Source organism: Schistocerca americana, chromosome 2 (assembly GCF_021461395.2).
Source record: "Schistocerca americana isolate TAMUIC-IGC-003095 chromosome 2, iqSchAmer2.1, whole genome shotgun sequence".
Lineage (NCBI taxonomy): Eukaryota > Metazoa > Arthropoda > Insecta > Orthoptera > Acrididae > Schistocerca > Schistocerca americana.
In genome coordinates, this window is record NC_060120.1 from 401188670 (window position 1) to 401206426 (window position 17757).

Consider the following 17757-nt stretch of genomic DNA (forward strand, 5'->3'; position numbering starts at 1 on the left):
GACACGAAAGGAGTGATTTGGAGTGATGAATCACGCTATACCATGCGAAGATCCGGTGGAAGGGTCCGGGTTTGACGAACGTACAGACAGCATTCCCTTACATCATTTTCAGTACCAACAGTGAAGTATGGGGGAGGTAGTGTTACGGCGTGGGGGTGTTTCTCGTGGTTATGTTGGCGACCCTTCATTGTCCTTAAGAAAACACTAAATGCGGATAAAAATATATGAACATATTGTGCGGCGTAGTGTACTGCGTACAGGAGAGGAATATTTGAGACGCTATGATCGCTTCTGTGAGGTTTATGGTGCACCCTGTCATAAATCAGCATCTGTGAGGCAATAGTTAGAGGACAAGAACGTTAGTGAAATGGTCTGGCCGCCACAGAGTCTCGAACTCAACCCAGTGAACACCTTTGGTCTGAGTTAGATCGTCGACTTCCTACAGACCTCATCACTCACCATCTCTGCCTTGTCTGCTTTCGAGTCTTGCGGGAAGATGTGCTTCCATTCGTCCACTGACATTTGGACACCTCAGAGAAAGTATCCTCAGCAGAGTTCGATGCGCTATGACGTATTAATATCCACTAAGAGTCGTACAAATTCTTTTGACCATGTAATGCAATTATTTTATATCAAGAATATTTTAATCATTTATTTCACACTCAGGTCACAAAATTTGTCATTACGATTTCAGGTTTCTTAGTATGTCATCGTAAAATGGTCTTTTTGAAAAGAAAGAAACAGAAGGACAGAAAAACACTTTGAAGCTAAATTATAAAATCAAATTAACTTTTAAAGTAGTTGAATTTCGTAAAAGTTACTTTGATTTTTGAATTTATTGTTTAACATTTTAGTATAGACCGTTTTATTTATTTTTGAGCAGTTAATTGTATGTTGATTTTCTATGAATTTGTGAGATGAGGCAGAAATAAAAATTGGTTCATAAGACGACTTCTGTGTTCTGTGAAGGTGGTATGCGTAGTCCATGGAAGCAAATAAAACTATTCTTTGTGTGAATGGGAGAGACATACTATAGTCCACTGGAACAGTGGTAAAGGGGCCACTGAGCCTATTTGCCTATGATACTGTGTCTCACAACAATACGCACTGTGATAAGATTTATTTATATTTATGCTTGGTACTTTTACGTACAGTATTTTTCCACATAATAAATAAGCTTCTTCGGAAGTCTTTCATTTCCAAAGGACGTAGACGAATAAATTCTACAACTACGATGTGAGCGAGGCATACTTACTCTTTTGGTTGGTTTATACTTAATAAAAAAATTTTCTTTCGTTTCTTGCTGATGTTACAAAATTGAAGCATAATTAAAATAAGATGAACAACCACGGTTTTTCGTTTATTTTTCTATCGTTATTAATAAAGTTATGCAAATAAAGTTCAACTCGCTTCGCTCCCATTACTTCTTTTGTGCGTCCACTTTTGTTAAGTGAGCTAACAGCTGTGACTGTAATTTACAGCCGCGTGGTTAGAGGCGCCACGTCACGGATTGCGTGTCTCCTCCCGCCGGAGGTTCGAGTCTTCTCTCGGGCATGTGTGTGTGTGTGTGTGTGTGTGTGTGTGTGTGTGTGTGTGTGTGTGTGTGTGTGTATGTGTGTGTGTTGATCTTAGGATAAGTTAAAGTAGTGTGTGAGTCCAGGGAGCGATGACCTCAGCAGTTTGGTCCCTTAGAAATTCACACACATTCGAACATTTTGTAATTTGCACTGTAACTTCTTGTTTTCATATCGTTTGTGGTCTTTTAACACATGTCCTGTCATTCCGTTTCTCCTTCTTTTCAATGTTTTCCACCTATTTCTCTCCTCTCCGATTCTATGGAGAATGATTCTTATTTATTATCTTCACAGTCCATTTAATTTCTGAAATCGTTTTTCCATAGTTTATGAATTATTTCCTTATAATGTTGTGCTCTAAACGAACATTCTCAGATATTTCTTCCTCTTAAGGCCGATGTTTGATAGTAGCAGGCCTCTTCTGGCTAGGATTGCTGTCTTTGACTGTGCTTGTCTCCTTTTTATGTCCTGCGTGCTACATACGTCATGTGTTACTTTGTTTCCAAGGTAGCAGCATCCTTTCACTTCGTCTTCTTCTTGGTCAGCAAGTTTGAGGATGAGGTTATCGCATATCTCATTTCTGCTTCTCAACATTCCCTTTGCCTTTCTCCAGTGTACTCTCAATCCATAGTGTGCGCTAATCTAACTGTAAATTTCCATTAAACAGGGCATGTAATTTTTACTCACTTTCACTTACGATAGCGATGTTTTCAGCTAATCTTAACCCTGCTATCGCTTCTCCGTGGATTTAGGCCAGCTCTTGGACTTTTCTTTTTCCTTCCTCGATGCCTAGATGAAGCATCTGTGAGCCTACGTTCCTGCCTTAAACGCTTTGTAATTGCAGTGCGTCGATTCACTCACGTCATAGACGTTTAATTTATTTGCCGTGCTTGATTTCCGTGTCTCTTTGTAATTGCAGTACGTCGAATTTTGTCGTCGACTCACTCATGTCAATGAAGTTCGATATATTTGCTGACATTGCTTTCCATGTCCCTATATCGTGCTACGCCAGCGGAGACGAATTGATATTGTGTTGAATGGCATATACCGACTGCGAAAATTGGACGTTCCGTGCTACGAACGCATTTCGGTGTCTTACCGAACCAAGGATTTTGTCTTACAGACTCTATGTGAAGGAAATGAAGAGAACGGACTTGTGAGAGGAGGAGAGAGATTGTATTGTTGTGAGGCACCATTATGGTATATACTAAATGTTCAATTACTTTTTTGCATAAAATAAAATCCAATAACTAACATCAAGTATTCAAGGTGTGTATATCTCCATACCGAAATTAATTACAACGGTACAGATATTACGAGACGTAGATCGCTCGGAGGTGAAAATTGAAACGATAGTGCGAGCCTGCATTTTCCTCGGTCATAATTCGTCGAGAGATTATCTCCAAATTAATAAACTTTAACTTGCTAAATTGTTAGGCCCATCATCCAGACTCATCAAACAACGTAGCACACAGTTGTGCCGAACGATCTGGGTATCGAGTAAAGGTTTTAGAGGTTTCAGGTGGGGCAGAAAACGATGAGGAATTTGCACGGCATCTCCGATGCGGAATACACGTCTTGCTCTCCTGTGGTATTTAAAACACATTATTTATATTTTCCAGATTTTCAGGAGAGTAAAGAGAAGAGGAAATTGGAACCAGCTAAAATCAACAACTAAACCAATTCTTAAAATAAAAGTAAACATAAAGAATAATTATTAATAATAATAAATAAACAAAGAATACTTTAATTAACTAACAGATAATAATAACATATTAAAAACTGCAGCTGTTAGTCAAGGGGTGGTCTTTGGCATTCATGAGATTTGGGAGCGTCATGTCACGATAACAAATAACTAATATTTCAGGTAAAGTATTCCATATTAGGTTAATTATCAGTGTCAGGATTTTTGGCTGAGCCGAATTTCGGTGTGAAAGGATTTGTCGATACTCGCTTGGCATACAGACATTTCTCAGACATAATGTATTTTCGATTACTGATGTTCGTCTAACAAATGACTTAATTAAGATAACATTTGTTAGCCCCTATGATTATCCTATAGCCCTAAGCGTCCACATCATCATTCGATCCTAATGAAAAATGTCACACTTCTAGTAAAATAATACAAATATAAAGGGCAGCCAAATAAAACAGGACAGATGGAAGAAAATAAGGAAACTGTTTATTATTTCGAAAGCAATCACCATATGCTGTTACTAAATTTATCCCAGTATGAGACAAGACGGCCAGGGCGTTCATGGAAAAATGTTTGCGGTTGGCTTTGGAGCCACGATTGTCCCACGGCGCGCAAATCGAAGGTCACGAATGTCTTTCTTGTTGTTGGGACTGAATATTACCAAGGTTGTATCGACCACGCTCCAGAAGATTCGCTGAGAAGACCTTACATATCTTCCATACAGTCCCCATCTCCCGACATGCGATTTCCGTAATTTTAGAGGCCTGAAGAAAGACATTTGTGGTCGTCTGTTTGGTTAGGACGACAAGCTGCACATCTGGGTGCAATCACTGTACGGAAGGCAACCGAAAATATAGTTCCATGAAGGTGGTGGCCGTTTTGTCGCATAGTGGGGTTAATTTATTTAGTCAGTGCCTTAAGTTAGTAGCTTATCTTTTTTTTTTTTTTTTTACATGTTGGTACTACTATTGATATAGGTTTAGTTACTGATTGTCATTTTTTATTTATAGTTCGGTGTTGCCATTTGAGTTGACATATTGTCATTTTGTCAATTGGAGATTATGACCGGAGCTGTCGACTCTGGGAAGCGGAGTACCAAGTGGAGAAATAGGAACATTTCCAACATATGCTTCTGTTTGAGTTCAGTAGGTGTGTGGCTGCATCGGAGGCAGCCAGAAACGTCTGCACCGTGTAAGGGGAGAGTGCCATTGGACAGAGCACATCAAGAAAATGGTTTTCTAGTACTAATTAGGATCGTTTTGACATTAGTGACTGTCGACATTCGGGAAAAATTTCGTGGTTTCATGCATTTCGTTTAAACGCGTTAACCCAGAATGATCCATGTCAGTGTACTCGAGATCTGTCAGATACGACGAACGATTCTACGATTATGCGACATTTGCATGCAAGAGGAAAGTACAACAATCGGAGGTACAGGTACCGCAAGTTCTAAGCCAAAATGGTCGTATTTGCATCTCTCCTTGCTCGTGTACAACATCGACCGTTGCTATCCTGTGTCGTTGCTGGTGACGAGAAATGATGCCTTTATGCTCACGCACGGAAAAGAAAGGAATGAATGAGTCCAAAGAAAGCAGGAATTCGCCGTGCAAAGACCTGTGCGCATCGGCGAAAGATAACGTTGTGCATCTGGTGGAACAGCGACGGTGTGGTGTACTACAAATTGCTTCCCCGAGGTGTAACTGTCATTGTTGTCAGTTACTGTCATTAGCTGAGATGTCTTGCGGATGCAGTCTAAGAACAACGACCATGAAGACTGTGTGAATTGATGCTACTCCACGATAACGGTCTTCCGCATTCTGCTAGACTGATGAAATACAGTATACAGCGGTGTTTGTTCGGCAGTCATTCCACACCCACCTTATTCACCCGATCTTGCGCCCTCAGATGTTCACATTTTCGGCTTTCTGTCGAACAACCTTCAAGAAACTATCTTACCGTATCAAAATGCACTCCGAACAAGGCTAGACGAATTCTGAAAACACGTCATTTCTAGCGTCGCGGAATCGAAAATTTACCCCAGACTGCTGTAAACATCGAAGGAGAACACGTTATTGATGACTGAAGCCTCTGTTATGTGCATCTGTTGTGTTTATTAAACGTATGGTAAAACGCTACGAACTTAGGCACCAGCCCAATATTAACAGTTATGGTGATTACTCCGGAAATAATAAACAGTTTACTTACTTTTTTCCAACTCTTAGAATTATATGTAGCAACATACAAAGTTATGACCGACAGCGTGTGAAAAAAGATTTGGCTAGGGTTGAATAGAAGGCGAGAAGATAAAAGTGATAATGTGAGATTGCCACCTCGGTGAGTGTATTGCAAACAGTGGGCTGCAAGGTACCGAACTCACGAAGCATTTAAATAAAATTTCTTGCCCGTTTCCTTGTGTTATTATAACATTGTGGTATAGGGGAGGGTCCCGGTGTCTTTACTTACAGTACCAGCTACTACTGTGATTTCTCTTTCGAACACCAAATGGCAGAACTCTACAGTAAGCAGAAACAAGCTTGTGTATCCATGTGCACAGGAGTCGGATATCTTCTACGTCTCTTTCAGTGCTCTGTCTGCCCTGAGAGCTTGTTCGTGGCTGCTGTAGCTCTTAGTACGCCGAAGGTATTTTGGGGTCTGTGGTACTCGTTTCTAATGTGAGTGATTATTTCGTTGCTGTATTTCGGTTATCTGTGTTATGTAAGCAAATGTTTCATTACGTTTTCTGTAAAAAAACATACAATATGACTAGATCCAGCTGCTTGTTTGTCGTGCAGTACTGGCTAAAGGATTGTCTTTCAGTATCGGCCAGAAATAATTTGAATTTTGAATTACGTTTTCTTCTACTTCCTTCTTTTTAGATTAAAATGGCGGAAAATGTAAAACAAGTAAGTGGAAAGTGGAAGAATGTGTGCATTAAATGGTTGTCAGTAAGTTTATGTTCAACAAAGTGACCGCAAGGGAGGCAGCTGAAGCGTTTTGAACAGTTAGAAAAATATCTCTATCGTGGAAGAGAAATCTAAAGCTTAAAAAGTGGTATGAAAGAGAGTTGAAGAAAGCTGAACTTATGTCCGGTGTTCCAGAATAAAGTAAACACGGAAAGGATGGCCACAGAAAGCCAATTACAAAGCGGCGAAGAAAATTGGAATTTACTGGAAATAATGGGTCAACAGAAAAGACTGAAAAGTGCATTATGTGCCTGGAGTCATTTGAAGAGGACTGGATCCCATGAATCAAGTGCAAAGGCGGGCATATGTTCTATGTTTCGGTCAGGAGAATATTTAGTATTTTATTTGCAATATCTATAAAACAGTGAGCTAAACATTGGTTGATTGAGCTGAAATAATAACAATGAGTTACCACTATTACCACTATTATTACTCAACAAGTATGAGTGAAGTGTATCATTAACAACCGATATTATCACTGAAAAGACACTTGCCAATACTCGAAGCCACTTTCTACAAGCATTGTAATTGTAACCCTTTTACTTTCGATGTAATGAAGTACTATAAATAAAAAATAAAAACAAAGACACTGTGCTATTCATAGAACATGTCTGAGGTAAGACAGTAGTATATTAATATTATAGAAATTGTAAAGCCAGACGTTGTTATTGATTACAATAAGATTAAAGCTGGGGTTGACAGAACAGATCAGTTCTCCAGCTATTATCCGTTTGCCCGAAAAACTTGGAAGTGGTGGAAAAAGCTGTTTTCCACATGTTTGTTATGTCAACTGTCAACAGTTTTATTTAATTCAAAGAGAAGACCAGGCAGAACGTATCCCTAGTAGACTTTATTCACAAAGTGGGGAAGAAATTGGCTGAAAAAGGTCCAAATATTTTTCAACAACAAGCCGCTTCAACCTCGCAAGCCGGCCGGAGAGGCCGAGCGCTTCTAGGCGCTTCAGTCTGGCACCGCGCGACCGCTACGGTCGCAGGTTCGAATCCTGCCTCGGGCGCGGGTGTGTGTGCTGTTCTTAGGTTAGTTAGGTTTAAGTAGTTCTAAGTTCTAGAGGACTGATGACCTCAGCTGTCCCATAGTGCTCAGAGCCATTTGAACCATCCTCGCAAATTGAGAGGATATTTGCGATGCACTTTCCATAGAAGATCCCACCCAGTGCAAACTAGGTGAATACTCTAGATATTGCAAAGTATGTTCATACAGGGGATAAGAAAGAGACGGGCAAGCGCATCAGGAAGGAAAGTAGATGGTGATGCAAGGACTGTGGCGTTGGCCTTTGCGTCCCAAAGTGTTAAAGTGTTTCCAGGATTTTCACACAAAGGCTAACTATATCTGAACTATTAAAATACTCTAGTTTACAGGTGCCTGCTGCTGGACATTTAAGTATTACTCTTTTTTTAAAATTTAGATACTGTGATAATGGCACTACTCAAGAGAGAGATGATGTAAAACTTTTTTATCCACGACATTTTTGTGTTTTCTTTTTAAATTATAACACCCGTTTGTATTTTATATTGTAAAATAAACTCACATTCATGTAAAGCTCTTACTTGTTTCTTTTAAATGATGCAAGAACCATATTTCTATCATTTTTCTGTTCTTTGCAATCTAATTTCGAACATCCTTTAAATATGCCAGTTCATAGCCAAGTGCCGGGTGTAAAGAGGGCAGTGTTGAAAGTGTTAACCACCACAGTTACACAGTAAAGTTGAAAAGCCTAAGCTAGCTAATACTGCACGTGTCTCCCCTACGTCAGTAGCAACGAAACCGTGTGTGTCGTGAACAACTCGTCTAGACCGCCGTGGAGTACACCCTCGTGAGGCCAAAAGAAACCGTGGACGCCTCCTCTCATATTGAGTGTTTCGCTTGCTCGCCCGCGTCTGCCAGTTTACGACCGGGCGGTCCGCCCACACTTCATACGTCGTATCGCCGCACACAATATTGGCCGATACAGGGAGGAGAAGAGGCAGCACAAACAACAGGGCCTGCCGTAAAGGAACGTGTACACGTTTTCACTGCTGGCGTTCTGTCGCTTCATACAAGAAGATGTTCGAGAGAAGTTACCGAAACCGTATGAAATGTAGTATGCACTATCATTTTCCTCTTCGAGTAACTTATGACTGCGTAACTGAACTCTCTTTTTCATAAGCTAGTGTTGGATAGTTCTCGCGACGGGCTCTGAATTATTATGAAGGCACACACACTCTTCTGCTGCCTGCACCTTTCCTCGGTTCACTGCAGAGCTCCGCGTACATTACACTCATCACTGCGTGGCGTTGCATCGCTAGAAGTCGTTACGCAAGCGCACTCTAGAAAACTGTGAATGAGCTTTCTGAAAGGAAAATTAATGTTTAAGCTTACATCCGCAACGAGGTCACAGGAAATAGAGTACTAAACCACAAAAGAGAAGGAAGGGCTACGAAATCAGTTGTGTCTTTTTCAACGGTACCGTTCAGGCGGTGGTGTTGATAGACACCCCGGGGGGAAAGTTGAAGACGATACAAAGTTTCACTTGACGTGTCAGTGCCAAGTAACATAGCTCGATGAAACTTGGACCATAAATAGAAATAACTGTTACAGTACACTACAGCACACCACAGCACAGAAAGTAGCTGAAAGAAATGTGAAATCAGGTTTCGCAGGACAGAGAGGCTCAAGTTGTGGAAAGGGGTCCAAATCAGTTGCTGTTAGTTGCCCCATACAAACTTTATTTTGCTAAAACACTTAATCACACATGCCCTTAAAAGAATTCAGAAACAATACGGCTGAAGGCCAGAACACAAGTTATTAAAATTGTCTTAAGGAATACACACGGCTGAAGGCCTTATTTTAAAATTGAAGCAACTAAATTAATAGACGGCTGAAGGCCTCGCACAGTACTTGAGACTAAAAGAAAATCACAATCCAAAACAACAGAACAGTGGTACACAGAAGTGTCCAAAGGTCGGCCTGAGGAGGTAACTCTAACGTAAGGTTAGATGAGATAGGCAGCCAAGAATAAGATTAAGTAATCAGACAGCAACCCGACCCAGGGACAGCTGAACGACCGAACAACAACATAATCACTTCCCTTCTGGCAGAACAACGGCACGACAACGGAAAATGTCAACGAGGACGAAGGTACCAGCAGCGCTACGTCTTCAAATATTGGCATCAACATACAGCGAAGGCACAATAACCACTCAAGAAGTATGAACAAACACTGCTGTCGAACTACACACCGTGCCGGACAGCATCACACGGCGAGGAAAAACGCACTACGAAACACTACGCTAATGACCTGATCGCGTAGACTTCCTCGCTTCTGCGTCCCAACCGACCGACTGCCTACTCCAGTACACAGGCAGAATCAAAATTAACTGCTCAGTCGAAATCTCACAAGCTAGACACAGTTTCACGAAAACACTTCCACAAGAACACGGACAACGCTAAAAGCAATCACTGTGGAACAACAAGGACGAATCAGAAGTCGACACACACAGAGAACCCGTAGCGGTCGGTGACCAAAAACATGTCGCCCAATGAGACGACCAACCGAACGACGGACCAGCGGTCGTCCCAGCTTCAATCTCGTTCCGTCGGACAGTTCATATGTGTCGCCAACGGTCGGCAAGTACTGTCTGTCCACACCTCACTGGCGCTCCGTCCGCCGACTGAACTCCGACAGACCACGACCCGGAAATACTAGCGGTCGCTCTAGAGATAGTACGACAGTACACTTATCGATAAGCGCTGCTGGTGCCACACACGGGCAAGCAAACCAGCAACTTGGTGACGCCAGTAAATCGAATAAAAAAAGGAGACGGCGGCAACGCAAAGACAAGCTGACAAGCAATAAACTGAACGAACGCGAGCCGCGCACGGCTCAAAATGCCCAGTGAGACGAACAGAAAAGTCACTTTTATTCAAAGACAATAATTATACCGAAGTCGCCGCAATTCCTGATCGTCTTCTGGATATTACAAGAGGTGGGACATCGTTCTTAGTAGGTCGTGTTATCACCACTGACTGCAATGCATGTGACGTACTTCCATGCTGACCACAAAGGTGACAAGGAGTTCTTATGGTATGGCGTTCCATCCCTCCACTTGTGAGGTTGACAACTATTGGTTGGTGGCTGGTATTTGTGGATGTGCTACAACAGTGTTTCCATTGCATCCTACACGTACTTGGTGGAAGTCGAGGGAACAGGTAGGCCGGTCCACTCGCCGATTATCTTTTAGTTCTAAGAGCCTTACTGGTTAGATGCGAGCGGTCATTGTCATCCACAAATGTACCTATGAAAAGACACACGTGGGAAGCGAGTACAATTTCTCAATAACGTTGACCAGTGAGTGTACCGCAAGGCTGGTAAGGATTTGTTGTCGTAGAGTGTTCCATTGCTCCACCAGGGCGGATGATGCATGGTTGCTGAGGCCTGTGTACCTGTGTATATGCTACTACACCTGTACCCAAACCACCCCACAGATTCTTGATGGGATTTAGGTCGGGGAAACGGGCAAGCTAGTCCACTCGCCAAATATCCTCTCGTTCCAAGAGCTTCTGTCCATATGTAGTTCGCTGCGGTCGCGCATTGTTTTCGATAAAAATGAAGTCACGGCCGAATGCAGTCTTGAAGGACACACGTCGGGAGGAAGCACAGGCTGAGAATAACACTGACCGACGAGTGTACCCAGCTCAAAGATTTGGAGATAAGTATACCCAATCAACGTCATGCCTCCTGACACAACGTAACAGGTGGACCACAAAAACGAATTTGTGCCACAGTGTTCCCGGATGCACTACGTGTTACGACCTCTCGTCACACAATAGTGTGTCTAAGGAAACAACGGAAATCTTAAATGGGGATGAACAATGAGACAGAACGCCAAGAAACTGCCGCAGTTAAAATACCGAGAGAGCAAATGACGAGGGCCTGTCGGAAAACAGCCGAGGCAAGAGGGTCTTGAATGTTCGTATTATGTACTAATGCCACTGCAGCACTGCTATATGGGAAGGTGCATTTAAACTACACACTGTGGCCAGAAAGGGCCACGCCGGGTTTAGCTCTCAAAGCAAGCCCTTCCACATACCACCGAGAACGAGACCTCACTACTGCGCCACCTTCGAACGACACTAGCGCGCGAATTCTGTGCATATCGAAACCCACTACTGTCGAAGTGTGAGCTACTGGCACACAATTATGTTGGCGTCTGCCCAGAGCAACTCCACCTTGCACGAGAGCGAGGAAACTTTCATAACGTCGAAGGCTCGTTCACTTCGTGAAGAATCGACCAACGAAAGAGAAGCTGTACATCGCCGATGGAACAGTATGCAGTTGGTACAATATGAGTAAGGATTGTTGCAAAGTGTAATTTGTTGCCAGCTCAACGCCTTCAGCTAGGGCAGCAATAATGGTTGCATTAATCCGTTGTAGATTTAGGATACAGCTTTCTGTAATCGTCTTACGTTACGAAACTCTGGTCACGCCTGCAAAGATACGTGATCTTGCCGCCACTTTGGCTACATTTAGTAACTTGTAACTTTCTACTTTCAAATACACCAACGATATAAAGACTTTGAACACTATTTTTCCGTACTCTGAGCACTCTTACTATAGTTAATCGCATTTGTACCTCTTGGAAACTGTTCAACGTCACTTCGTCCGAAGCGTTTAGTGAACAAACTAGGGGATGGTTGCTAAACAAAATTATGCACTTCACTTCTTACCTTCATATATCATTCTATCGGAAGATGTTTTTCCCCCAAAGCGCAGTGACAGCATCAGTACTGAATCACCTTGTGAAAACTCCTTCTGGAAACAATTTACTATTAGCTGTAAATGGTCGCCACATCCCGAAGGAAAGAATTTCGGAGAAGCTAGATTGTTTTTCAATTTAGAACACTTATTGAATTTATAGCTTCATGAATGTGATTAACGTTTATTATACCACAATGAAATCTACAGACCTTAAATTACTTCGTATTAAAGAATTATTTAAGAAACTGAAGTTAGCACTGGTCTTTAGGCGTCATTCAACTCTGAGTCAATGAAAGTGAAGCAAAGACTGAAAGAGCTGCGTCGTCCGAACAAGACCCAGCAAGACCCACCACAGGCGCAAAGATGCAAGCTGATGCCAGTGCCATAGAGACTTGCCACTTGCGCGAGTTCCCCCAGCGCAACAGACGGTGCTGAGGATGAAGATATTGAGTTCACCTGGGCCGATTGCCGGCCTAGTACAATTCGCCAATGACCGGCCGACAAAGGACGGAAGCCTAAGCGGGAGATAGAAGAGCAGCTCCCACGCACTTGTTTATATGTCATCGTCCAGGGCTGACTTAGACAGGGAATTTAGCTTAGTGAACTCTTTGAATTGAACAGATAGCTGTTGTAATTGCATTTGCTATGTGCTGTGAAGTTTACCTACTATTATTTCCACTTAGCCATTGAGGGCTATCGGCCGGAGTGGCCGTGCGGTTCTAGGCGCTACAGTCTGGAGCCGAGCGACCGCTACGGTCGCAGGTTCGAATACTGCCTCGGGCATGGATGTGTGTGATGTCCTTAGGTTAGTTAGGTTTAATTAGTTCTAAGTTCTAGGCGACTGATGAGCTCAGAAGTTAAGTCGCATAGTGCTCAGAGCCATTTGAACCATTTGAATCACTGAGGGCCTTTTTTGTGTTGCAGACTTATATTTCAACTAGTCGCAAAAATTGTGTGACTTCGTTACTAATTTGTTGAAGTGTTGTGGAACCTTCGTTCTCCTGTCACTGGGGTACAGCTGTATAATAGTGACAGGGTGAAATTGTCTTAGCGGTGCACTGCACCAGAAGCCGTTTCATGATCCCACAAACTCGGCCTACCATAACTACAGTGGCAACTCGGCCTCCACAGCAGTAGCGACGAGCCTTTTACAAAACAGGCGACGAGGGATTTCAAAAGAAACAATGGGACATACCTGCGATATGAAGTTACGAAGGAGGTATGCGACCATGTTGATAAATAGGCGCAGTCTGCCAAATGCTGAATAGATTGCTGATGAAAAACCCATAGACTGGATACAAGCTGACTTCGTTATTCCAATGTTACGCGTTTCGGACATTCATAAGATATCTTGGAACATAATGTTGCACGTAGATACAAAAGATGTTATATCAGACTGAATAATACGACCCGACAAAGTTGTTATACCCTTAACTTATATTAGAACACAACAACACCATCGCTTTCAATGCTAAAATTTTCCAAACAGGAATTTTTAACTTTAAAATAGGATTTAAGCCAAATGAAATAGGTGCTTGAAATGAAATTGTAACATTCGTTGTAATTTACTGCTTATGCATTAAATCGAAACCACATTTCCCACAGTTTAAATTAAGAATTTGGCTCTCCTACACAGGTTCGAATCCTGCATCGGGCATGGGTGTGTGTGATGTCCTTAGGTTAGTTAGGTTTAAGTAGTTCTAAGCTCTAGGGGACTGATGACCACAGATGTTAAGTCCCATAGTGCTCAGAGCCATTTGAACCATTTTAATATGATCTAATGTTTGCAACACCTAATAATGTCGGGAAAATTCCTGCATCGATGGCAACAATAAAATGGGGTCAACTTTTGTTTGTGCTAAGTGCTCGTTGTTGCTTGTTCCCATCAACTTACCAGTGTGTGCACAAATACCCAATGTCATAAAGAGTGCACTTGCACTTCAAATGGTTCAAATGGCTCTGAGCACTATGGGACTCAACTGCTGTGGTCATCAGTCCCCTAGAACTTAGAACTACTTAAACCTAACTAACCTAAGGACATCACACACATCCATGCCCGAGGCAGGATTCGAACCTGCGACCGTAGCAGTCGCACGGTTCCGGACTGCGCGCCTAGAACCGCGAGACCACCGCGGCCGGCACTTGCACTTCCCTCTATCACTGGCAGCAGAGTATTTTTCTTCATCTGCGGTATACCTCTTACTGGATAAAAGACATTCCCAAAACGGAAACCAGCAAGCCACAACTGCCATTCCATGAGGGCTTTTCGTGTTGATTCTGAGCGGCGATGTGTCTGAAATGTTTTTCTCGATCATCTGTAAGACAACAGCGTGATTTAAACGTTTGGCGTCGTGGCTCTGACTTCCACCACGGAGGTGCCAAAAAAGGGGATGAAATGTGAGTAAGAGGGGAGGGGTTGCCACGACCTGCCCACCGTGTGATACATCCACGAAGGCGTTGAGCACAGTCGTGGTGAACTTTAATTCCAGTGTAACTTCAGTAACACACATTACACCTCACATGAACTTCCGATTTCAACCAGTTTTTTCTCTTTATTTTTTCTTTTTTTCCTTTTGATCAAATGGTTCAAATGGCTCTAAGCACTATGGGACTTAACATCTGAGGTCATCAGTCCCCTAGACTTAGAACTACTTAAACCTACTTAACCTAAGGAAATCAAACACATCCATGCCCGAGGCAGGATTCGAACCTGCGACCGTAGCAGCAGCGCGGTTCTGGACTGAAGCACCTAGAACCGCTCGGCCACAGTGGCCGGCTCCATTTGATCACACATTGCTGCTGGAAACGTCACCGAACCCGAGGATGACGTCGCAGGACGCCACGCTTTTTCACCAGTGCAGTGGAATGTTGTAGGCGTCTTTGAGAAAATTTTTTAACTTCTTTATTATACTGGGAAACAATTACAGGTTTTTGAAGAAGAGATTGTGTAATTGTGTCGAACAGTGTAGTTCTATCGAGAACATGGCACTCAGATGTGTGGTGTTCATGTGATTTAGTCTGCGTCAGCAAAAGTGTGCGTTTATTTGTGTATCTGGATGCGTGGGTCGATGTCTGAGATGTGGGTTGAAGTGTGTGAAAGAGATAGGGATTTGTGAAAGCAGGTAAGTAAGGAGCGTCCTCCTAGCTCCTGCCCCGATGTGAAAAACCTACTGAGCTGACAGCAACACTTCCGAAAACGATGAAAACAGAGCTACGAAAAACGAAAATGACAAATATATATTTTGTGGAAAATGACTCTGAAACCCAGACCTCTCCTACAATTTCGCATAAATTGCGAAGGAAGATAAAAGGTGAAAATCGCAGTAATTTGTGCAGTGCATCTGCTCTGGACACGTAATTTACCACACAGAACGCAACCTCGATAGACCGAACAAATGAGACCTTTGAGCCAAAATACCGGAAAACATCAAAATGCCAAGAATAACAAACATTACGAAACATTCCATCAGCATGATTCGAGCGCGGCATCTTCTAACTGCGAACTCCGTGTGATGAAATGCCTCTCACTTTATTTGAATGCAAGTGAGGTACTTAGTGAAAAAGCAAATTTATTGAATTTCCTATCATAAGCAGATGCACATCGTTTCGGGCACTAGAAGTTATCAACCAGAAAAAATTGAATTACGAAAGCAAAGTAACACTTACGACCAGCATCTTCTGCGGGTCAAGGAGGACGGATGGTCAAACAGCTAGTGAATTCCCATGCGAATGATGCCACGTGTAGCACTTTCTGGGAGCCGGCAGCCGGTTATTGCAATAACGGAAGTTCTAAAATACGATTATCAACTTTAGCGCTTTCGCATACATAAGTTCATTTGTTGGCCGACGGAGAATTTTCATCACAACTGACACGTGTTTCATCTCTCATCTCCAAGGGAATAGTGTGGAGAGCCGAACTTTTGTTAGCAAGCAAATGCAGTTTAGCAAACTGGACTAGTTTCCTAAAAACAAAGATAAATAGTCTACGAGCAACTGTGTTCAAATTAGATTTATTTCAAGCCTGTTCTGAGTAGCAATCACTGATCCGCATTAAACGTTTCGGTTCAAACTTTGTTCTTACTACGTGCTGTTAGACGTCGACGAGGCTAATAGCCCTACGGCACATAAAATGTGTAAGACAGTGATTTCAAAAGAGTGTATAAGTTGCCAGTTATGAAATTAGGAACCTTCTAATTCAGATGTAATTCCGGTTGTAACACTGAACATGGAATTAATAACTACTGAAAAATTGTGTTTAGGGCATTCCTAATTTTATATTTTTGGTACCTATAAGATTCTTAGCAATAATACTGGAAACAAAACAAGCTTGTTATGAACCAACAATGGATTGCACATTTAACTAAAGAAATCGGGCATCTCAGATACCAATGGACCAAAAATCTCATTCAGGCAAGCATTCAGGGAAATTAAAACACAAAACCTCAGTTGAAATGGAACTTTTAGACTTAAAAATGAATAGTGGTGATCAAGATAAAGTTGATGATTTACCAGCAGCAGTTTCTGCTGATCCTGTTCCTGCAGTAACATTCGTTGTTGTTGTGGTCTTCAGTCCTGAGACTGGTTTGATGCAGCTCTCCATGCTACTCTATACTGTGCAAGCTTCTTCATCTCCCAGTACCTACTGCAGCCTACATCCTTCTGAATCTGCGTAGTGTAGTCATCTCTTGCTCTCCCTCTACGATTTTTACCCTCCACGCTGCCCTCCAATACTAAATTGGTGGCCCCTCGATGCCTCAGAACATGTCCTACCAACCGATCCCTTCTTCTAGTCAAGTTGTGCCACAAGCTCCTCGTCTCCCCAATTCTATTCAATACCACCTCATTAGTTATGTGATCTACCCAACTAATCTTCAGCATTCTTCTGTAGCACCACCTTTCGAAAGCTTCTATTCTCTTCTTGTCTAAACTATTTATCGGCCACGTTTCACTTCCAGACATGGCTACACTCCATACAAATACTTTCAGAAACGACTTGCTGACACTTAAATCAATACTCGATGTTAACAAATTTCTCTTCTTCAGAAACGTTTTCCTTGCAATTGCCAGTCTACATTTTATATCCTCTCTGCTTCGACCATCATCAGTTATTTTGCTCCCCAAATAGCAAAACTCCTTTAATAATTTAAGTGTCTCATTTCCTATTCTAATTCCCTCAGCATCGCCCGACTTAATTCGACTACATTCCATTAGCCTCGTTTTGCTTTTGTTGATGTTCATCTTATACCCTCCTTTCAAGACACTGTCCATTCTGTTCAACTGCTCTTCCAAGTCCTTTGCTGTCTCTGACAGAATTACAATGTCAATCGGCGAACCTCAAAGTTTTTATTGCTTCTCCATGGATTTTGATACCTACTCCAAACTTTTCTTTTGTTTCCTTTATTGCTTGCTCAATATACAGGTTGAATAACATCGGGGATAGGCTACAACCCTGTCTCACTCCCTGCCCAACCACTGCTTCCCTTTCATACCTCTCTACTCTTATAACTGCCATCTGCGTTCTGTAAAAATTGTAAGTAGCCTTTCGCTCCCTGTATTTTACCCCTGCCATCTTCAGAATTTGAAAAAGAGTATTCCAATCAACATTGTCAAAAGATTACTCTAAGTCTACAAATGCTAGAAACGTAGATTTGCCTTTCCTTAATCTTTCTTCTAAGATAAGTCGTAGGGTCAGTATTGCCTCACGTGTTCGAACATTTCTACGGAATCCAAACTGATCTTCCCCGAGGTCGACTTATATCAGTTTTT